Source organism: Eurosta solidaginis, chromosome X (assembly GCF_040869045.1).
Source record: "Eurosta solidaginis isolate ZX-2024a chromosome X, ASM4086904v1, whole genome shotgun sequence".
Classification (NCBI taxonomy): Eukaryota; Metazoa; Arthropoda; class Insecta; order Diptera; family Tephritidae; genus Eurosta; species Eurosta solidaginis.
Window position 1 is genome coordinate 58660020 of NC_090324.1, and position 25096 is coordinate 58685115.

Here is a 25096-nt window from a genome sequence, read left to right on the forward strand (position 1 = left end):
TACGACTACGAAACACGTATTTCAACAATATATGACGTAAACGTAACTATTTGATGAAATTTTATGAATTTTGAAGCTTCTAGCCTTAAGAAAGGGGAACAGCTTATATGGGGTATATAATATATGTACCACCGATCTCTATGATTTTTTCAGACAACAATATATGCTATATACGTAAACATTTGGTGAAATTTGAAGCTTCTAGCTGTTAAAATGGGGCAGAAATTGCGCAAAGTTTCTTATCTGAACAATCGGTTGCATGAGATATATACTATATATACCACCGATCTCAATAATTTTTTCAGACAACAATATATACTATACACGTAAGCATTTGGTGAAATTTGAAGCTTCTAGCTGTTAAAATGGGGAAGAAATTGCGCAAAGTTTCTTATCTGAACAATCGGTTGTATGAGATTATATATACCACCGGTCCCTATGATTTTTTCAGACAACAATATATGCTACACACGTAAACATTTGGTGAAATTTGAACATATCTAAACGATTTTTAAGATAAATATAAAATAAATAAAATTAAAGAAAAAACAACTTTTTTAAAAATAAGCTTTTATTATTTTGGTTAATAAAATTAACTAAAAAGTAAACAATAAATTGACTCTAAAGAAATATAACACTTTATAAGTTCATTGTAAGCTTAAACGATAATTAGGCTTTTTCGTCTGCGACAAAAAAAATCTATATTGTACATAATTATATATTTTTAACATTAAAACTTTACACCTAAATTATTAAATCTTACAGTTTATATCACAGTCCTAATTATTCTAATAAAAAACGTCTTAAATTTTGATGGTATAATTAGAACATTTAGGATCTCATTTTCTTGCTATCGCAATGTATGTCAATTTATTGTTTACTTTTTAGTTAATTTTATTAACCAAAATAATAAAAGCTTATTTTTAAAAAAGTTTTTTTTTCTTTAATTTTATTTTTTACTTTTTAGTTTAAGTATTGAAGTCTTGAGCCTGGGCATTCGCGCAATTTTAGTGATGTAAATTGCATGGCGCCAGCGCCAATGCGGTGCCAGCTCAATGGTAGCTCATTGACGAAATTACTCCAAGCGAATTTTTGACGCTTCTTAGTAGTGAGTGCGTAGTACATTTTACTTGCGCTATTGAGTGAAACGACTTTTGTGTGTCAGGCACGAGTTTGGTGTTATTGGCGCTACTGGCAATGATGACACTGAGCTGTTGACGGTAGCGCTGGTAGTTCAGATTTTGAATCAGAGGAAGAATTGATGACCCGTGTGAATTATTATGGCTTTGGCCGTGTAAATTATTATGGTGTATTTGTATATTTTAGATTTAATGCACAATTAATATTTGGGTGTTTGAGCTGCCAAATAATAACAGTAGTATTGCTAAAGTGCTGCTTAGTTGATGGAATGTCGCGAATTTCTTAGCGATGATCAGCAGATTGTCAATATTTTGTTCAACGGACGCGCGAAATTGCCACATCTGCTCAAATTTTCCAAGATTTTCCATTCTTGATTTAACTTAAGCTGTTATGCCAATATTTTCAGCCAGCTTTTTTCAAATAGGTAATTTTTCCAAAAGCAAAAAAAATTACAGAAAAGATTACAGAGTTAAACAGCCTTAAATATTCAGCTATGTTGGTTATACACAGAAATACAACAGAGGGTTGTGTCACCGCTTTTCGCAAGCGTTGAGATTCACCATGCGTGACACGCGTGATTCACCACGTCCAAATATCACAATCCACGGATAGGTACCGGCGGGTTTGTATGGGACTTAGGCTGTTATGCCAAAGTAAATACAAATCTTTACCGATAATTGTGTTATCGATTAATTTATCGAATTCTAACAAAGTAATATTGCATTGTCATCGGAGTTATAAATGTGTGCAAAATTTCAGCTCAATCGGACACCGGGAAATTTAACTTGCAAGATTCCATTACAGACAACAAAAGTGAAACTAAATAAAAGCTTATAAAAATAGGTAGGTACTTTGTGTGAGGATGCAAAGTTTCAGTTTTTTTGTGGTCTGCGTGTAAAGCTATGACTACGAATCACGTATTTCAAAAATATATGACGTAAACGTAACTATTTGATGAATTTTGAAGCTTCTATCTGTAAAAAAGGGGCAAAAATGACAATTTATATGAAGTATATAATATATATACCACCGATATCTATGATTTTTTCAGACAACAATATATGCTATATACGTAAGAATTTGGTGAAATTTGAAGCTTCTAGCTGTTAAAACGGCGCAGAAATTGCGTAAAGTTTCTTATCTGAACAATCGGTTGTATGAGATATATACTATGTATACCACCGATCTCAATGATTTTTTCAGATATTGTTTAGATCACATACCTAAATGTATCTACCCCACCCTCGTAACATAATTCGCTGCCACCCACACATGTCTGTAGTCACTAGCACACGGGCATGTGTGAGTGGTACTACGTAGGTGTATTTTCATTTACCGCTGTGCGCCCGCGGTATAGCAACTTTGTTGCCGGGAAACCCAACGAAGGTGCTGTATCGCGGGTTAATAGGTTTTGTTGCAAAGAGGTTCGTCCTCTTTCAATCCAGCAGCGAGCGAAGCTACACGGTGTCATCTCACGTTCACGTAAGTGCGAATTTTCAAAATATATTTAATATCTAAATTTTTCACAACACTTGTTAAAATCATTTCTTAACACTTGTTGTATTTCCATACAGTTATTAAAACAAACCATTTGTAATTCCTTTTTATTAACACGAAACCTTTTTGGTGTTTTTATTTTCTTCCCCTTTTTCTCGCCTTAACCAATCTTTAACAAATACATGGGTGCGCACCGTTGCCACCACGCATTTGTACATTGTCCTTACCACGCCGGTAAGAAGAGCCAATCACCTATAACTACAGTCCCCTCCAATCCCTAGGCAATTAATAAGAAGCAGTCAAAGAGTTCAAGGAAGATATTTACAGTCGTGATAATATAATCGGCAGTGTTTGAACACAACGACCCTTTTGGCAACACCAACATCAACAACTCCGAAATCCACAAAAAATCAATCTACTACTCCGGAGCAACGAATTAAGGTACGTGGTTTATTCCGTGCGAGGTAGTGTTTTTTTTTTTGTTGTTAATAAATATTTCAAAATAAATTATAAATTGGTTCTTTCCCATCAAAAAAGTGCAAGTGAGTGTTAAGTGAAAAATTTATATTTCGTGCAAAAATAGAGAAAAAAAGCGCTTAACGTAGTTACTTAAAGTTTGTGCAGCACGCCTGTGACTATCCGGAATAATCCCCACCTGTGTTAAGATTTTCCGGACACAGCTCAAGGTAGCGCAACACTGCTCTAAAAAGTTTACATAATCTAAACACCGCTTTCACCGCTTAGCGCCACTTTTTTACTTTCACCTCTGCAGGATTTATCTGAAAAAATTCATTTAATCTACAGCACAAAATTTTGATTTATTAAGGTTACTTAAACAAGCGAATTAAAACGCAGCGGCTGCGCTGGCTAGGCCATGTTATGCGAATGAAAGATGATGCTCCGGCCAAGAAAGTGTTTCTATCGGAACCCGCCTATGGAAGCAGAGGTAGAGGGCGGCCCCCACTCCGTTGGAAGGACCAGGTGGAAAACGATTTAAACTCCCTTGGTGTGACCAATTGGCGCCGGTTGGCGGAGCGAAGGAGCGACTGGCGCGCCTTGTTGGACGGCCATAACCGTTTAGACGGTTAAGCGCCAATTAAGTAAGTAAGTAAGTAAACAAAAAATTTAATTGTGATTTGCGCGCACATTCAATCAAACACATTTTTCCACATAGAAATCACTTGCGCTTATTTACACGGGCAATATGATCGAATTTTTTCTTGCTATAATACAAAGTGCACTTAGTTTACACACACATATAGTTGCTGTTGTTTGGGTGGCCAATAGGCTTATCTCACATACAATTTTTTTTTTTTTTAACAAAAAATTGAAGAATTTATTATCTCCACTTGCGGCAATACAAATATCAGTTTAGACCGATCTATTTTTTTGGTGAGATGATATAAAAGATCACTGGACAAGATCAAAGTTGAATACAGTCCTTTATTAGGCTATTTAAAGTCCATAACGTGTGATTCGTTTTTTCTTTCACTAACACCATTTTTCACTAGCCATTACTCATTGGCTTAGACAATTCAGTAGCAAATCTGCATTAGCACATTCCTTAACATTTACGTGGGTGCGCGCCGTTGCCACCATGAAATTGTACTTATCCCACTTAGCACATAAGCCTCTATACATTCCTTTTTTCACGTTAGCCATAACTTATCGGCTTACACAATCAATTGGTAAATTTGTGCATACATACGCATACACCAAATCTGTTCACTAATCACATTATCACTTCCAAGGTCGGTCCTTTGGCAACATTTTCACTCACTACACTCTGCAAAGGCAATTTCTTCTTAGTTTTTTATAAATTTATCGGTTTTCATTTTTATACACAATGGAGACCTATACACGCCAAGCAGATGCAGTGACGGAGTATGAAAATGACTTCAACGACATGTCACCTTCACAACACAGTAAACACGCCCTAATATACCAAAGGGATGAGTTAAAAACTTTGTGGGAAGCTACGAAGGGGACATACTAAAAGCTCGTAGGTTCATCAGAGCTTGAGTGAAAGGACTTATCAGCTATCAAAAAGAATCATAAAATGTGCTATTTCAGCTTCCTAAAGTTTCAGGCGGCAATAGCTGAGCTTTTGGAAGAATTTGAAAAGAAAGAGAAAAAGGTAGGAGTCGCAGATAATATGGAATATCATGTGCGCCTGCCAGCGTGTGATATGGATATTTTCAAGGAAGACTATATTTCATGGCCGTCCTTTAGGGACATGTTCACTGCCATATATATTAATAATAGTAAACTCCATGCAGTACAGAAACTACACTATTTAAGGCAAAAAACCCAAGGGGAGGCCAAAGAAATAGTGGAACGGTGTTCTTTAACGACAGACGGTTTCGATACAGCGTGGAAAAATTTATGTGACCGATACGAAAACAAACGTATCTTGGTCAATGCCCAATTAAAAATTCTTTTTAGTTTAAAAGCAGTTGAGAGTGAATGCGGTAGCTCCATTAAAAAACTGCAACGTGAAAAAAACAATTGTATCTCAGCGCATCAATGTCACAAGATTGACATATCAAAATGGGATGCAATTCTAACATATTTGTGCTCCACAAAACTGCCAGAAACCACACTGGCTCTATGGGAACAAACCATAGAAAATAAAACAGAAATTTCAAAATGGGCAGACGTGGATAAATTCTTATCCAGCAGATTCCAAATGTTGGAAACTGTCGTAGATATAAGAGGGGATACATTTTCAAAATCCTCTAAGCCACATGCTTCTCATTCCTCGGCAGATACATCGTCGAAACGATCAGGGTCCTACCAGGCAAGTGTAGCCAAACCTACGTGTAAGATGTGCAAAAGTCCTGCACATCGAATTTCAAAGTGTGAAAAGTTCTTACGTTTAACACCCAATAAACGGTTTGAACAAATTAAGAGCAGCCGTGGATGTATAAACTGCCTTTCTGCTGGCCATTCGGTAACAAAGTGCACCAGTCAAATGAACTGTGCCACATGTCATTTAAGACATCATACGCTGCTTCATATTTCAAATCAGCCAAAACCAACAACTACTTCAGACACTATCGGAGCATCTACCGCACGGGAAGCTCAAATACGACGCAATGCTGAAAGAGATAATGCTCCTATTAATAATGTGAACTCATGTTTTGCTAATACAAATAAAAGGGGATTACTAGGGACAGCTCAGTTTAATATTCATTTTAATGGTGTTGACTATTCGGCGAGAGCCCTAAATAGACTCGGGATCTGAATGTTCATTCATTGCCGAGAAACTAAAGCGCAGAATTAATCTGCCATCCAAACACCTGCATGCCCAAGTTTCGGGCATCAATAATACTATGTCTGCACAAGTAAAAGAAGCGTGCAACATACAACTGCGGTCACCAACCGACCCATTAATCAAGATCAATACGATCATGCTGGTTTTACCACAATTAACAGGGAATCTTCCAACTTGCCAAATAAACGCAATGACTAGGCAAGCATTCCCTGACTTAGTACTGGCTGACAAACGAGTCTTTGTCAATGAGCCAGTCGATCTAATTCTGGGCGGAGACATATAGCCCCAAATTATGTTAGGCGGCATTAGGAAAAATGTGCTACACACATTAAGAGCACAGGAAACGGTGTTCGGCTGGATTTTGACAGGCCGGACCGATGCCGTTGATAAAATTAAGACTCTAGTTTCATATTTTAACGAGGTCACTTTACACAACTGGCGGCTTTCTGAGAGATAGAGGAAATTTCAAAGAAGAGGAGCATCAATAACGATGACACTTACTGCGAGGAGCTATACAAATCCACAACAATTCGGAACAACGATGGCAAATACGTAGTCTCCTTACCCTTTGCGAAAGTGTTTAACTTAGGTCTCTCATTAAGAAGTGCGTGTTCTCAGTTTTATCGCAACGACACACGACTTACCCAGTCCTTCAAACGGAATACAATAGAGTTGTATCAGAATATGAAACCTGAGGGCACATGAAACAAATAGGCAATATTTCGCCAGACTCAAATGACTGTTACTTCCTACCTCACCATGCTGTTATAAAGGAGGGAAGTACAACGACAAAAGTCAGAGTCGTATTTAATGCATCTTGTCCTACTACTAATGGCAAGAGTCTAAATGATGCCTTATATCCAGGCCGATTCTTCAATCCGACCTGACAATCCTTATACTACGTTGGCGGCTGTTCAAATACGTATTTAACAGCGACATAGAAAAAATGTACCGCCAAATATGGGTTAATGAAAATCAAACAAAATACCACCGAATCATATTTCGCAAATGCCCCAAAAACCCAATTAACATTTACGAATTGAAAACGGTAACCTTTGGGGTTAATTGTGCTCCGTATCTTGCGATTCGGACGCTGCAACAACTAACTGATGACGTGGAGACATCGCATCCAATGGCAGCAGATATCCTGCGAAATTGCATGTACGTTGATGACGTACTCGCCGGTGGACACAGCATCGAAATTGTAATCAAAGCAAGGGACGAAATATCATCGGCATTGCAATCGGCAGGTTTCCCGTTGCGGAAATGGACGTCCAACTGCAAGAAAATTCTACAGCGTATACCGAAGCAACACCTATTAAGCGAGGATTTTCTTGAGTTTGAAGACACCAGCATGGTAAAAGCACTCGGTATCAGGTGGAACGCCCATTTCGACTACTTCTACTTCACAGCGAAACCCTTTGACAATAACCATGCCGTAACAAAAAGGTCGATACTTTCTGCGATCGCAAAACTTTTCGACCCTCTTGGCTGGCTGCCACCAGTCGTAATTGTAGCCAAAATAATAATGCAAAATATTTGGTTGGAAGGGACAGGCTGGGATGAAGATATGTCTGAAACTACTCTACATCGGTGGCAATCATTCATGACTGACTACGACAAGATCAACGAACCGCGATGGGTTCACTACACATTGAAGGACAATATCGAAATACATGGGTTCAGCGAGGCTTCGGAAAAAGCATATGCTGCCACTGTTTTACTGAGGGTACAAACAAAGGATCAAGTCTTCACCAACCTGTTGATGGCCAAGACGAGAGTAGCCCCGGTCAAAACCATATCCTTGCCTCTACTCGAACTCTGCGGTGCAGTTCTACTAGCAGAAATAATCGAACCTGTGGTCGAAAATATGAAACTTTCGAACATTAAAGTAACCCTTTGGACGGACTCAACTATAGTTCTGGCATGGATGCGAAAACCACCATGTTCGTGGTCAACGTTCGTGGCACATCGAATAACTAAAATCATCGACAAAGTAGGAGCCAAAGTATGGCGGCACGTAGACTCCGCGTCAAATCCTGCAGATTTGGCGAGCAGAGCCCTCTACGCTTCGTAACTAATCAACAATTCTTTGTGGTGGCAGGGACCTTCTTGGTTACAAGAAGACAACGAAAATTGGCCAACACAAGAAGAAGATTACAATACGAATATGGAGGAAAAGAGGGTGAAAGTTCATATAACTTCGGTCAAAAATAACTTTGATATTCTGGATAGGTTTTCCGATTTACCAAGGGCTTTGCGGGTTATATCCTATATCCCTCGGTTTTTCCAGAATACGCACCCAACAACTAAAGCCTCCTTTGAAAGGGATTCTCATTCCATAGCTCCTGACGAAATAGAAAAAACAACACGAAGATTGATAACAATATCCCAGAGGCAACATTATCAAGAAGAGTACGCAAATTTGAAGTCAGGAAAACTAATAAATGGGAAGAGTGAGATTTTACCCCTGAACCCATATATAGATGAAGAAGGCATCATTCGAACTGGGGGCAGACTGGGGCATCCAAAGACATATCCCATAACTAAAGTCACCCCATTATTCTTCCTTATACTTGCAGGTTATCCAGACTTATAGTTCAATCCTCTCATGAGACCACCCTGCATGGAGGGAACCAGCTGATGCTACGTCATATCCGCACTCAGTACTGGATCCCACGCGTTAAAGTCAAGATAAGGTCGGTTATCCACAGCTGTAAGGTCTGTACTATTTACAGGAAGCGAACACAAACGCAAGTTATGGGGATCCTTCCGAAAAAGCGCACCGCCTTTACTAGGGCCTTCACTAAGACTGGGGTAGATTTCACGGGACCATTCAATATAAAATCCTACCGAGGGAGGGGATGTCGAATTTCAAAAGGATACGTTTGCCTGTTTGTATGCTTTTCGACGAAAGCCATCCATCTAGAAGCGACAAACGACCTTAGTACCGGGTCAATCCTAGCTGCCTTCGCCAGACTTGTTTCCAGACGAGGCTGTCCGAAAAACATTTACTCCGACAATGGTACTAAATTTGTCGGAGCTTCGCGATCTTTACGATCCGAGTTTAAAGCATTTCTGCGTGAAGCAAGGGACGGAACTTTGAATAAATATAGCCATCACAATTTAGAATGGAATTTTATACCGCCAAGCGCTCCTCACATGGGAGGTTTGTGGGAAGCGGGGGTAAGAAGTTTTAAGACCCCTTTTAAAAAGATCGCGTCCGATCATAAATATACCTTAGAGGAGTTCACTACCCTCTTATGTCGAATTGAGGCCTGCCTCAACTCTAGGCCCCTCAGTCCCTCATCCAACGACCATTCCGGCCTGGAGCCGCTTACTACAGGCCACTTTCTCGTAGGTGGACATCTTTTAGCCTCACATGAACTCGATTGTAGCGAAAATCCTGCCTCAATCGTAAACCGATGGCAAAAGATGAAAGCCCTACATCAAACATTCTGCAAAAGTTGGAAATCGGAATTTCTCACCAACATCCAGAAACGGAAAAAATGAAACATCCACAATCCAATTTAAAACCCGGGGACCTATTTGTCATAAAAGAGGATAACCTATAACCAAACGAGTGGAGAATGGGGAGAATCGTCAACACACACCCAGGTTCCGATAACCGTGTACGTGTTGTTGACGCCAGTACAATTAAAGGACAAATTACGAGACCAATCCTGAAATTGGTACTACTTCCGCCCAACGAAAATGAACTTTAATAGTCCATATCCCTTCATCCCAAATAACCCAGCTCTCGTTCATCCCGAACGAGGCCAACACACCGATAACCATGCTCTCGTTCCCCCGAACGAGGCCAACACAACCCTAATGCACATAAACTACCTGCCACTGAATACTTCTTCCAACAATTGCGTTAGTGCGCCGTTGCCACCACGCAATTGTTTTCCACATTATTAAATAAATTAAAAATTGCTTCAAATAATTGGTTTCATACATTTAAATCAATAAGGGCTTCGCTTAAAACTCATACAAACATACAACATTGACTACTTCGTTGTGGTTCGATAAATAGAACTCAAAGCATCAACACCAGTTTCTCTGAAACCGCCGTACTAATGCATAACTTTACCACATGAAGACAATCGAAGTACATATGTACTATGATATAGAAAAATATGCGAAAGATAAGCAAAACTACCTCACCACCTAGCATATGACCCATAACCATATATAAGGGGATGGCATCTGCAAAAGCAAATGTGATTGTACAATCCAATTGCACTTGGCTTGCGGCAGGTGACGTTCTTCCCAAGGAAAGCCGAGTTGGGTCATCTCATCATTACAAAGTAGGAGTCGCTTCATGGCACAGACCTGGCGTGAGGTTTATGTCGTTCTCCACCAAAATCACCGACTCTGGTGAATTTCATAAAACCAAATAACACGGAGATGACTGCGAAACAAAAAAAGGGGGTCGTTGCGAAATAATGATCTCAGCGTGACTCGAAAATTTTCATGAAAGCGATTTTAAAATTATTCGAAGATAATTCTGAAATAACCCCGAAGTCATCCCAGAATGGTTGCGAAACAATCCCGAATCATAAGCAGGATGACATTCGGAGTCGGCATTAACTAGGTTCAGCAATGCATGCTAAATCTCGTCCGAATAAATTTGATCGTGCCGCAGTAACCGACACCAAAGGACAATTATCTAAACATCCAGCTATGTGTACCAAATTTCACTCGCGTCTGTTCAACGGTTTGGCGTTAAATCACAAAGTCAAAGATTTTGAACATACAGGCATCCAAAAATAAAATTCTATCAGCTTGCTGTCACATACCTCAAAACAAGCCATATAGACATGATTGGAACGCACACGCCTACCAAACACTAAGCGAGGTTTTTATACACTAAAAAATTCGCTAACCATCTCTAGCCTCCCTCTAGCATTCATCTGACTCTGGATAAGCGAAAACGCTTAACCTCAGCTGCGACTTCCATCTAGCAGACACGACTGGTATCCATTTCTTTCATTATCGGTTATTAATGACGTTGGATTTAGATAAATTTCGTTTAAATGTCGCAGGATTTCTATTGTTTTAATTCAACTACATAAGCACCCAACCAACGCATGGGTGTCAACCGATTTATGCCTCATTCAAGGGTGTGTAGTAGAAAAACTTCATTCATTGTATTTTATTCATAAATCACAATTACATCAAGACTATGTACTTGAATATTACGCGTAGTTATTTTTATGTAAATGAATCAAGATGATAATAAAAACATGTATGCTTTGTAAACTGATTGCTTATCTGATACCATACTGATGACTTTATAGTTTCAATCTTTAACTGAATACTTCTAGGAATTAGTAATGATGGGTTGAGAATATTTTGTTTTTGCTTTAATTATAACGAACACTGATAACTATTTTTTGTTGATTATTTTTTTAATAGATTTTGTTGCTGATTGTTAAAAAAAAATTATAGTTTTTGACCGCGGAAATATTTGGATATTTTCCAAAATGAATGCCTACATAGAAAAAGTAATGGAAAAGCGCACGGATATACAGCAACAAATTCATTTTCAGATTAATAATTACATCCTACGACAAAAGGAAAAGCAACTTCATGCTGTAAGGTACCTGATTTTTGGCATGCGCCATCTGCAACATACGCGAATTCGCCAATTCTGGTGGATACATTTCTTCTACCTTGCGTCCACAAAGGACGCGTTATGCCAATAAGTTGTAGATGTATCTTCGGACTATGCTACGCGAAGATAACGACTCAAATAATACACTGCCAAATAAAATGTCTCCCTATTGGTGTCAGGATCGCTAGAGATGAACATCCATCTTATTCTGAAAATAAATGAAGAAATTAATAAAATCACGGTTTACATTCAATTCTTTAGGCAGACTGGTGAAACAGCATTCCGGTGCATCTAAGCATGTCAATTCCAATTCAAAGCCATGTGCCACAGCCTCTTGTAGTAGTGTTGGACATGTATACATTGAATTTTTATGTAGCATTTGTAAATTGGGCATAAGTGCAGCTGCTCCATATGCCTGTATACACTGCGGAAGCAGACACTTCACTTACCGGTTTTGGGATGATTGAAGCGGTCCACTAGACGAATCTGTTCCACAGCATCTCCAGCCAGGTCCACTTAACGTGATTTGGTCAAGATTAAGTCATTATTTTCGATAGCATTCAATTTCAATTTTCTGTGTTGAGTGTCTTTAGACTCTTGAACTTCTCATTGATGTCAATGAAATCTAAAAATATCTGGCCCTAATTTGACCAACTTGACACTTTGAAGGTCTTGTTGGCCTTAGCCCCTTCAAATTGAGATAACAACTCATGTGAATAATCGAGATTATCATTCATGATTGCATCTGGTGCAATATGCTCGAATATCACTTCATGCGCGAGTGCCCATTGCTTCGTTTTTAGCAAATATATTGCTTGCATATGATGATAACCAAGTGCGCCCGCTTTAACTAATTTTGCGCAATAAATTCATTTTTCGGGTACACCCAAATTGCTTATAACCAATTGTGCTTTTTCCGGAAGGGCAACATCTTTTGAAACGCTAACATAACACCAAAGCACATTTTGTACGGGAAACTCAGGTTGTTACTTATTTAATATGCATGATGATTAAATACAACATCAAACTCCAGGCATACAAAATCGATAATTGAATATTATTTGTTAGTTCATTGATTTGTTGCACGACGATACCAAAAGCGTGCACGGAAATCATCTGAACATGTTACGAATTCTGGCGAGTTTGGTGAATGCGTTATAAAACGCACGGCCGTTGTGACCCAATGACATAAGATTTAAGCGAGCGCCATTACGGGAATTCCATGAGCAAAGTGAAGTGGTGGCCTAATCAGGGAAGAGTACATAGTGCTCAGTATGATTGAAAACGGCCTGTGTATTGTGTTCTTGTTTGCCAGTAGTACCAGCGACAGTATAGGTCTGCACGGGTCGGCTGGTACATAGTCCCCACAAGAATACCAACGTGTCCTTGCCAGATGAAAGTAAGTACTTTCCGTTTCTTGTAAATTTCAATGAACAAATTTCTGCACCAGCATGTGCTTGCGGTATAGTATTGATGCAACGACCACTGACGCCATTCCAAAATTTGATCGCACCATCTAAACTATCTGTAGCATACAGTTTGGCGATTGGTGCAAAATTTACACATGTCACGGCAGCTTTGTGCTGTTGTGATGGTATTGCGCTCACATAGCATTGGCAAGTATGTACATCATACACATGCAATAAATAGTTCACCGGTTCACAGTCGGTAGACCCATTATGTGCTTTTTTCACCGGGGGTTTTGCAATATCAAATAGTTTTACGGTGCCATCACGTGAACCAGATGCCAGGATATATTCTTTCGGATGAAGTGCTAAATAGGATACTTCATCCGTATGATCATAGAGTGTACGTATAACAGGATGACCCTGCTGTTCCTGCCCTGATTCTATATCTTCAGGTGCTGATTTGGCTAGCATACGTTCAACATACAATATTTTCATACTTGCGTCTACACTGCCCGTAGCAACCAACGTGCCATTATGACTGAATGCACCAGCACGACAAGATTGTTTATGCGATGTAACATAAGCGGTTTCGTAAGATGCCGGTTCAGGTGCTAAAGCGGATGCTTCAGGTTCAAACTCCAAATAAATTCCAGGCAATATATCGCCCTTAGGTGCAATTGGTTTTTCTTTGGTGGCTTGCATACCGGAAATCATGACATGTAACGATCGTTCGCTGGGAGAGCATTCGTCTGCTTTAACAAGCATAGATAATTCCATGGCGGACTTTTCCAGGCCATCGTACATCAGTTGACTGATAATCAACCTATATAGAATTTCACGATTTTTTACGAGATTCCTAGGACCTAATATCTCGAAGTCATGCATTTGTACATGGTCCTTCGAGGCATGGAACCCAAAATAGATGCAAATTAAGTATACCTGAAAAGAAAAAAAAAAGAAAAAGAGAATTTTTTTATTAATAAAAACATAACCCAGTTTACGAGTATACTTACTCACCGCGTGTTTTATATCAATGACATTTTTTTTTCATTCAGGAAATGGAAAAGCGTAGCAGATGTCAAAATCTCTACATTTAATTTCTGACTGTCAATGATTATTGCAATACAAACGTTAGGCCTCAGGCGCAAGCATCTCGCGCACGACACGTCACGCAGTACATGCCGCTCTACACGTCACGCACTACGCGCTACACGTCACGCACTACATGCCGCACAACATATCGGGCACAACACGCCACACATGTCGCGTATTACATATCTCGACCAATCATTCATTTGGCCGAGATTTAAAATATTTAATTCCACGAATCTCAACATTATCGACAATATATGTCGAAAATAATGTTGAATGATATAAATGCAGCTTTGTTGTACCTTTTCAGCCAGGTTTCGAACCGTTCCGTGTGGGGCAGGCCACTTGTTGTGAACTCAAAGTCCACCACAAATCTAAAATAAATGTCGGCGACATCTACCGACATAAATCGAATCAAAAAATGTATTAAATGTGCTAAAGCACCAGCCACATTGCATGGATGACTACTAAATCCGTTTTTTTTTTTCTTCGGTTCTTTGCGCACATAAGTTTTTACTCATGGCCTTTAATCCTTTATTTAAATTAAATTTTCCGTTTCTTTCGCGAAAATATATGGGATGTGTAGTGCGGCATGTACTGCGTGACGTGTCGTGCGCGAGATGCTTTTGTATTGCAATAACCATTGACAGTCAGAAATTAAATGTAGAGATTTTGACATCTGCTACGCTTTTCCATTTCCTGAATGGAAAAAAACGTCATTGATATAAAACACGCTATGAGTAAGTATACTCGTAAACTTGGTTATGTTTTTATTAATTAATTTCTCTTTTTCTTTTTTTCTTTTCAGATATACTGAATTTGCATCTATTTTGGTGTTCAATCCAGCAGTAACCGAAGCTACACGGTGTCATCTCACGTTCACGTAAGTGCGAATTTTCAAAATATATTTAATATCTAAACTTTTCACAACACTTGTTAAAATCATTTCTTAACACTTGTTGTATTTCCATACAGTTAATAAAAAAAACCATTTGTAATTCCTCTTTATTAACACGAAACTTTTTTGGTGTTTTTATTTTCTTCCCCTTTTTCTCGCCTTAACCAATATTTAACAAATACGTGGGTGCGCGCCGTTGCCACCACGCATTTGTACAGATATCAATATATGCTATACACGTAAGCATTTGGTGAAATTTGAAGCTTCTAGCTGTTACAATGGGGCCGAAATCGCAAAAAAAAAATATATATATACTATATATACCATCATATATATATTATATACATCACCGATCTCTATGATTTTTTGACATAAAAATATATACTATATACGTAAGCAATCGGTGAAATTTGAAGCTTATAGCTGTTAAAATGGGGTAGAAATTGCGAAAAGTTTCTTATCTGAACAATCGGTTGTATGAGATATATACTATATATACAACCGATCTCTATAATTTTTTCAGACAACAATATATGCCATATACGTAAGCATTCGGTGAAATTTGAAGCTTCTAGCTGTTAAAATGTGGCTAAAATTGCGAATATATATATATACTATATATATATACTATATATACCACCATATATATACTATATATACCACCATATATATACTATATATACCACCGATCTGTATGATTTTTTCAGACAACAATATATGCTATATACGTAAGCATTCGTTGAAATTTTAAGCCTCTAGCTCTTAAAATAGGGCAGTAATTACGAAAAGTTTCTTATCTGAACAATCGGTTGTGGGGGATATATACTATATATACGACCGATCTCATCAATTTTTTCAGGCAACAATATGTGCAATATACGAAAGTATATGGTGAAGTTTGAAGCTTCAATCTGTTAAATTGAGTAAGATATTACAAAAATCCTCTTTTTCTGAAAAATCGGTTGTATGGAGGATATATCCTATAGTGGTCCGATCCGGCCGGTTCGGACAAATGTCTAATCGGACACCCAAATACCGCTCACCAAATTTTATCAAGATATCTCAAAAATTGAGGGACTAGTTTGCATACGAACAGACAGACGGACAGACGGACATGGCTAAATCAACTCAGCTCTTCAACCTGATTATTTCGGTATACTTAATGGTGGGTCTATCTATTTTCCTTTAAGGACTTACAATTTTGGGTTTCGTGACGAAATTAATATACCATTTCATTTTCATGAAAGTTATAAAAAGCAAACATATATATGTACATATGACCACGCTCAAACACTGATTCAGATCGATCGCTTACGATCTTGGATAATGAGTGTATAGCTAGTAGTAACTTTATAGCCGTGATAAAAATGTCCGAACAAAAACGTGTGTAAAAAATCGAAAAAGTAGGCAAAATATAGGAAAACTTTATGTGTGTGCTTATAAGCAAGTCCCTACTGTTAAGTGCCGGAAGTATAAAGGTAAGTTTGCCGGAAGCGTTCTGGCAAATATACGTAAGTGTAGTCTGTGCAAACACAGTAAAAAAAAGGATTTTCAATATTCCATAATTTTGAGTTAGTCGCGGTCTAACCGAAATGGAGCGAAAAACGCATGTGCGGAAGTGGAGCTATGGGCAGAGCACACCGATAAAGATCGGTGTACTCTGAATATAGTAACTAACCGCAAAAAGCAATGCAAAGAATGAAAATAAAAGAATGTAAATAAATGTCAGAAAAACAAAAATTGTGAGTGAAAAATTACTCAACAAAAATTAAAAAAAAAGTGAAATTACTAAGAAAAAAAATTGCTTCAAAAATTTTCAACTTAAAAACCACCAAAAAAATCATTTGCTCCAATCCCTTAGCTTTTTACCAACCCTTTTCCTACCAATACTTATGTCTAAATAAAATAATTAAACAAAAATTTTTTTAAGTTAAACGGTTTTTTGAAAGCAATACTTACATGAAATAATAATGATACGAAAAGCTAGAAAATAATTAGGTAGGTCCTAGGTACTAGTCGTCACACTCCTCATCAATCTAGGGCGTTGATCAGACAATTAAATAAAAGCGTTAGGCGCGTGAAATTTCTAAAAATGTGAGGCGTAGCATAACCTGATTAAGGTTCAGTTGGTTTTACTTATGACTATCAATAGAAATATGACACGTGCAACGCTTTTATTTAATTGTCTGATCAACGTCCTAGATTGATAAGGAGTGTGATGGCTAGTACCTAGGACCTACCTAATTATTTTCTAGCTTTTCGCATTATTATTATTTCATGTAAGTATTGTTTTCAATAAAACCGTTTAACTAAAACAATTTTTTTTTATTATTTTATTTTCAAGTTTTTAGTCTCTATTTAATTGCCTATTATTTCTCATTATATTTAGTTCATTTAGTGACTCATTATTGCAAGGACTCTTTCCTGACAATTTGTTACAACCTAAGTCCTCAATACATAATCCTTCCAAATACTTTACTCGACTCTGCGCCACGTATGCTTGTCCCTCCTCCAACTCCAAAATATTTTGATGTCACTTCTACTGGACTGTATGCAATATTTGTTCCAAATATGAGCCAAATCGAGCATCATAGGTCGCTTCCTATTCATGTATGTATTATGTGTTCCAAATATGGACCAAATCAAATCGGAACACAAATACGATTTTTGTGAATATCTCGATCCTTGCGCCACCTAGCGGCGATTTTTCATAAGTCGCTTTTTATTCTTGCTTGTATTATGTGTTCCAAATATGAGCTAAATCGGACCACAAATACGATTTTTGTGAATATCTCGATCCATGCGCCACCTAGCGGCGAGTTTTTTTCACAGGTCGATTTCTATTCTTGCATGTATTATGTGTTCCAAATATGAGCCAAATCGGACCACAAATGCGAATTTTGCGAATATCTCGACCCTTGCGCCACCTAGCGGCGATTTTATTTTATTATTCCATTGTCATCGGGTTCTGAACTATATTCCAAGTTTCAAGCTTGTGGCTCATCGGGAAGTTACTTAAATTTCAAATACAAGATTCGTTCACAACGGCCGTGCGGCCCTGCATGCGACCTGCGTGTCAACTCAAGCTAATAAAACCGTTTAAAAATATACCATATGAGTAAATATACAAAAAAATATGCGAAAAATACAAAATTATATTTTGTTAGAAAGAACAAAAAGAATTTTGAAATTAAATCTCGATTATTTCTCGGTTATTTCTGCTGCTGCTGTGGTGGTTGGTTTTTGTTGTCGGAAGTGATCTCCGTCAATACCGCTTTTAGGCTTGTTTGTATGCTAGCTTCTTATCTGGGTAATGCTGTTGTTGGACTCTGGAGGCTGACCAAGCTTATAAAAATTAATTATGTTGAGCTGGTCGGTGGACGGAGATGGAGTTGTTGTGGTTGTTGTTGTTGTGGCGATATATCGCCGATACAAAATATGTGACTGCCAATAGAAAAGGTGTTATTGTTGCTGCTGCCTGTGTCGCAGATGATAATTGTAATTTCCAGCAGTAAAAAGGTGTCGTACTTGTTGTTGGCGTTGCGCCGCCGATGCAAAAAATAAAAGGACAATGTGTAGTTGCTGGTGAAATAAAAATGGTGTGCCGTCGATAAAAAAAAAAATATGTGATGTTGTTGTAGGGGTTGTGTGCCGTCGGAAAGCAAATGTGTGTAGTTTTTGTAGGCGTGGTGTGCCGTCAGTGAACAAAATATGTGTAGTTGTTGTATGCGTTGTGTGCCGTCTATGAAAGCAAATGTATGTAGTTGTTGTAGATGCGGTGTGCCGTCGGAAAATTGTGCTCAGTGGGTCCTTGCGTTGGCGAGCTGACCTGGAATGAAAGTTGGTGGAGATTACTTAATGTATGTATATATGTATTATGTAATATTTCGCTAATTTCAGACATATGTATGTACATGGGGGTTTTGTGTTTGCATGGCCGCAGACGCCATACACACATCTCCGTATATATGCATCCGCATTAATGTAATTTTCTATTTGGCCTGTTTGGGAAATTTGCTAAGTGGGAGCAAATTACCTGTATGCATGCCAAGTAGCAGAGGGTTTTGACTTACCTCGATCCTTGATTTCCCGGGCAGGTTTCCTGGTCCTCGTCTTCCACATGTAAGGGTACGCGCGTAAACTTGCGGCTCGCACAACAAAAACAATGCAAATACTATTTTTTTGTTCCGATTTAAAACCGCGCACTTCACTTGTACTTTAGCAATGTTTTTCTTGTTCGGCGTTAAAATCGCACACTTAACTTTTACTTTGGCACTTGTACTGAGCACTGATAGAATAAAACGTTTTCCGTTGCTTGACATTGTGCCCTTTTATAGCTACCGCCGTGGTAGAGAACGTTACTTAGAACATAAAATATTTACCTATACATTCAAAACTAACTTTCTGCTTTCTCGTATTCTCATTTACCCATCCACACACTCATATATTCATACACTTAAACGCTTACACAAACTAACACCCACACAGACATATTTAGTTCGTGTCTTAACTGCAATATTGCTACGTCATCAGAAACATTGTATCTACAGTACAAATCGAAGCGCAGGAGGCACGTATATCATCAAAATTCGAAGCGCGTATGGACGCGAAAATAACGCAGTTTGAGGAGAAAATCTAGGCCAAGGTGGATGCTTTGAGAGGTCGTATACAGGAGTTGCAATTAAATCGCCCAGCTGCTTCAGTAAGAAATACGAAGGTGAAAACTCCATCTTTTGACGGCTCTGTTCCTTTCCAGGTATTTAAGTTTCAATTTGAAAAGACGTCAGCAGTTAACAACTGGAATACTGAAGACAAGGTTGCTGCGCTTGAAAGGGCCTGCAGCGGAAATCTTGCAGACCATTCCAGAGGGGGAACGAAACAATTACGAAACATTGATGGGCGCTCTAGAAAGGCGATACGGAAGCGAACACAGGAAGAAAATACAACAAATAGAATTGCAAAACCGTTACCAAAAAGCTAATGAGACTTTACAGGAGTTTACTTCGGATGTTGAAAGGTTGGCCTATTTGGCAAATGCAGTCGCACCCGTGGAATACACCAAAATAGTAAAAATTCAGTGCTTTATCAAATGAGTACGAGATGTTGAAACGAAGCGAGCGACATATGCAAACCCAAAACCCACATTCGCAGAAACGGAATCACATGCATTGACTCAGCAAACTGCCTACCTTTGGCGGCCACCGAGCTGTGATGGTAGCGTGCTCCCCCTACCACACCGTATGCCCTGGGTTCACACCCTGGCAAAGCAACATCAAAATTTTATAAATAAGGTTTTTCAATTAGAAAAAAAATTTTCTAAGCGTGGTCACCAAGTCCAAGGGGAAGTGGTATGTGAAGTCTTAATTGGAAAGGTCACGATTCTCCACAAATTCATTGTGGTAGATTTTGTTTATGAAGTCAAATTGGGAGTGGACTTCTTAGTTGACCATGACATCAGGATCGATAAGCAGAGAGGGATTATGCGCTATAAGAACCAGGATATACCACTTAACTTCAGTTTGGAGAAAGGGTTCAGCAGTAAGGGAGTGCTGGTGGAGGAGGTTCAACAGAGACCACAAAAGTCAAAGAAAGTAAATCGGGCAAAGGGTGATGGAATGAATGGGCCAAACATATCAAAACCCAAGGTACCCGCTAGAAAAACACTGGCATTGACAAACCCTAATGGATGCTTTAAAAAAAACGACAGAATTTTCCATAAAGAATGCAAATGTGGTTTCAAGCCAGGGCGTACTGAGTGTGACGAATATTAGTAATACTAAGTGATACTCACATCACTAATCTGATACTAAGTAAATAAATCCACAACAACAATAAAGCAAGCTGCTACACTTGTATGTCCGTAAACAAATTAATCATCATATACACACATACATACAAACAGCAGAGAGATACTCACAAACGCATGTCATCGTCAGCCACTACTTCGCTCACATACACACGCATATGGTTACACACTACAAATGCACTCGCGTGTGGCTGGTGACCAGGGAGAAGATTCTAGAAGGAGAAACGTTAGACATTTGGGCAGAGAGTATAAAAGCAGCAGAAGCTGAGAAGTCCGTAATCAGTTTGGTTTAAGCACGCTATCAGTTACGAAACATAAGTGCTATGGTGAAGTATTTTCAAAGTAGTCTAATAAAGACCATTTTGCATTATTTAATATTGGAGTAATTTATTCAACAATTTAGCGATTCGAACGTTGGTAGAAGGTGTAAAATAAGCGGAGTTTCCCTAAATTCGTTAAAGTATTTTTGCCGTAGTCGGGATAGTATTTTGTGAATACTGCCATGCCCAGCCGACGGTGAGCTGTGAGACGACTCTACCAACCCCTCTCGCAATCCCAACGAAACCCAGAGCTTCCAGGTCTGGTCCGCTAGAAGATCATCCCCCCTGTGCGTTTGTAAACGTCGATAGACATAAGAAAGGTAATTTGTCGTTGTTCTCGGTCACCGCCTTTTTTAACTCCGTATACTCCTCGAAATCGAAGTAAGGCGACTCGAGACAAACGTCGATGTCTTTATCGTTCGTCGGTATTTCGTCCATGTGCATTCGTGAGAGTGTGTCGGGAACCACGTTTTATGCACCTTTTCGATGTTGAATATCGAAGTCATAATCCTGGAGTTTCAAACTCCATTTTCCCAGCCTCCCAGAAAGTTCTTTCAGATTCATGAGCCGTTTGAGGCTGGCATGATCAGTTATGATGGTGAACGGGGTTCCTTCCACATAAGGTCGGAATCTCTTCACGCTCACGATAGCGGCATATGATTGAAGTTCTGTAAGCTGTAATTTTTCTACGCCTTGTTTAGCTTTGCCGAAACGTTGGTAATAGGTGTTTCTCTCTCGTCATCGTCCAGTTAAACCCCCCCCCCCCCTCATCTGGTTCAAATCAGGCTTCCTTAGCACCGGTGCAGAAGCCAAACTCTGCTTTAACATTTCAAATGATTTTATTGCTTCCTCTGTCATAGTAAATGTCTTTATTTTGTCTTTATTAAAGCAGTCGTGCAGCGGAGCTGCAATTGTCGCATAGTCCTGTATGAAACGTCGGTACCAGCTCGACATACACAGGAACCGTCGTAGTTGCTTCGGGGTTTTAGGCATGCGGAAGTCCCTCACAGCTACCACTTTATTGGGGTCTGTTCTACCGCAGCCATCCCCGACTACGTATCCTAAATATCGCACTTCTTTAAAACAGAACTTGCTTTTTTCTACATTAATTGTTAACCTTGCCTCACGAAGACATCGAGCGACCTTTTCCAATAAACACATATGGGACATAATATCTTCAGAACACACCAGCAAGTCGTCAAGATAAACAAACACACTCTCACGCACAGCACCCAGAATGACCTTGTCCATGTCCGTGCTGCATTGCACAACCCAAAAGGCATGACGCATGAACGCAGTCTTTTCTCGCGACTCCTTCTCGAGAGGATTTTGCCAGAAAGCGTATTTTAAGTCTATTGCGTAAATATATCTCGTGTTTTGTAGTCGGCTCAAAATTCCATCAATATGAGGTAAAGGGTATGCTTCATTTTTCACCCTTTCGTTGCCCTTCCTAGCGTCCAGGCATAAACGGTTTTTAGGACATGTTGCACGGCATCAAAATAAAGATCCCCCTCGGCGGGCACGAGTTCCGCCACACTGGCAAAATATAGAAACAACCATTCCCATTCACACCTTTACTAAAAACATTCATACCAAATGCCTGCTAGAAATGAACTCCAAGTTAAACTTCTTGTTGCAGGTCGGGAACAATTAAAAATTCTAGATCTCTAGTGGAGTTATTCCATACCACAGGTAACTTTATTACCCCTACCACGTCAGCTTCTTCCCCGTTCGCATACGGATATTTTGGCCCCTTATTGGCACGATCAAAGCCTCTTTACCACACAGGAGTGCCGCTGAGTCTTTTCCTAAGCAGCTGGCACTCGCACCTGAGTCTAAGAGAGCCAGGACCTCATGACCTCCTATTTTGGTTTTAGCAACAAATCGATTATCTCCTTTCACGGTCACAATTATGGCAGCTATTTTATTTCTTATTCTCCTAAAATGTTTCCTGTTCTCCCTTACCTTTCCTATTTTCTTGAAGTTTCTACCTTTCCACCTGCTATTAAATGCCTTGCAAAATATTCTTCTTCTAGCTTCCTCATATGCTACCTTTCTCTGGTGTAAGCTTATCATTTCCCGTCTTTCGGTTACCTCTCCCTCTACTTCAGTTACATTCTCCTTCTTTTCCCTCTTCAAAATCATAACAGCAGGGTTGCCGGATTGCGTATATCTTGGCTGGAGGCCCCGGTGAACTCCGCCAGCCAGGGGTTTCCCTGTTTCTGATCGAGTTTTCTTAAACAAGAGTATGAACAATGAACATGGCTGCCATTTTGGCAGTAGGGATTTTACAGATACAATGGAAAGAGATACACCACAACACAACATATCTGTGACATCGTACTTTCGGTGTATATTAACATTAGGTGTTTTTGTTATGAACTATGGAGAATCAACACGTGTGTTCAATATTTATGTAGTTTTCGATTCATAATTGAGTATTTCTCCATTTTCAATTGAAATCATATCAATATTTATAATACATTGGGAATTCCTTCTTTAAGTAGGTATGTCGTATCGTTGAACAGAAACATAGTAGAAAATTGTGGCAATGATGTATCATGTTTTTCTCTTCAAATTTATTTTTTCAAATGTTCTTTCTTCGTTCATTTTACAGAATACATTTAGTGATTTCAACTGTATCTAATCGTGCGCACGTGTTTTATTGTGTTTTTCATCAAATTTTTTGCACGGTTTGTATTTTCGTTTTGTCTTTTGGACATATACTCGTGGGTGTATTTCGACCGCGAATTTTTTGTTTGCACATGTGCTTTTCTTAAATTGAATTTCTTGCGTTGAACATGGAGTTTTAGTGAATTTTTTTTCCTTTCTCTTAAGGAAAATGCCTGAAGTAAAAATATCGGTCGACATACGCGTAGTGCTAACAGAATGTTACTTCCAAGAAGAGCGCAAAGTATTGATGACCTGTCACAACAAAATGAAATACGACGTGAACGATATGCACGACATAGATCTGCAGAACCACAGCGGCAACGAAATCCAGCACGACCAAGACAAATACGACGTCGTTTTTTAGAAAGTATGTATCGTGCTGCTGATATATTGGATTAATGAGTGCGACATGTCCACATTGCGAAGCACAAAATTCTGTATTAAAATATAATGTTAACAATGTTAAAGTGGTCATTTAATTATTTTGAAAAAGTGCGCTATGCACAGTAATTCTGCGTAGAACACCTTTCTGCATAGGCCGCGCTTATAAAAAATAACCCTAGGCTACGCCATGCCAAGTCCGTGTGTGCGATATAACCGTCGCTACCGCCACAGTGATCTCCTTCTGCGTAGGCGGCCTTCGGCCGCACTTTAAAAAAATAACCCTTAGCCGATCCAACACCGGCTACGCCATGCCATGGTTCCGGAATTTTGACTTCCAGAATTAAACATGCAGAATTTTGAAAAAGCAGAATTTTTTTGCAATTTACAGAATTTTGTCACACAGAATTTTGTAATACAGAATAATGACACGCTCCACAATGAATTGGTGAAATTGTGCAAAACCGCTCTCGATCGTATGCCATCTGATAATCACAAAATCATAATCAGAGCGGATAAAACGCCTTTTGGTGAGCATGCCAGAAGATTTAATGTACCGACGATTGATCAAGTGGCAATTGTAATTTTTGGCGATCAGTTTCAATCCCGCGATATTGTACTTCATCGTAGAAATGAATAATTACAGCGTGTTTCGGAGCTTCATCGCAGTTACGACGCATTACAATATCCAATTCTACATTGGAAAGATGATGATGGTTATCACATTAATATACCCATGATAGACCCAAGAACCGGTAAATAATATACTAATTATATTAATCAGATATTAAATAAAAACTAAAATTTAAAATCGAATGAACATATTTTTTACAGGTCGAGTTGTTCAAAAGATATTGTTCTTATCGATTGATGATTCGTGCACAAGAACAAAGTTACATTCTGAGATGTGGTAAACGTTTTCACCAATACATTGTAGACATGTATGCAAAAATTGAAACTGAACGTCTCAATTTCATCCG

At 38.8% G+C, this 25096-nt stretch overlaps 1 protein-coding gene and 1 pseudogene across 1 annotated transcript in view; one reads left to right on the forward strand and one right to left on the reverse strand.

Moving 5' to 3' along the window:
• Nucleotides 1–25096, forward strand: part of LOC137235468 (uncharacterized) — a 718941-nt gene that overhangs the window by 689229 nt on the left and 4616 nt on the right. The gene's annotated exons all lie outside the window — the stretch shown is intronic.
• Nucleotides 12607–13831, reverse strand: LOC137235418 (cleavage stimulation factor subunit 1 pseudogene; annotated as a pseudogene).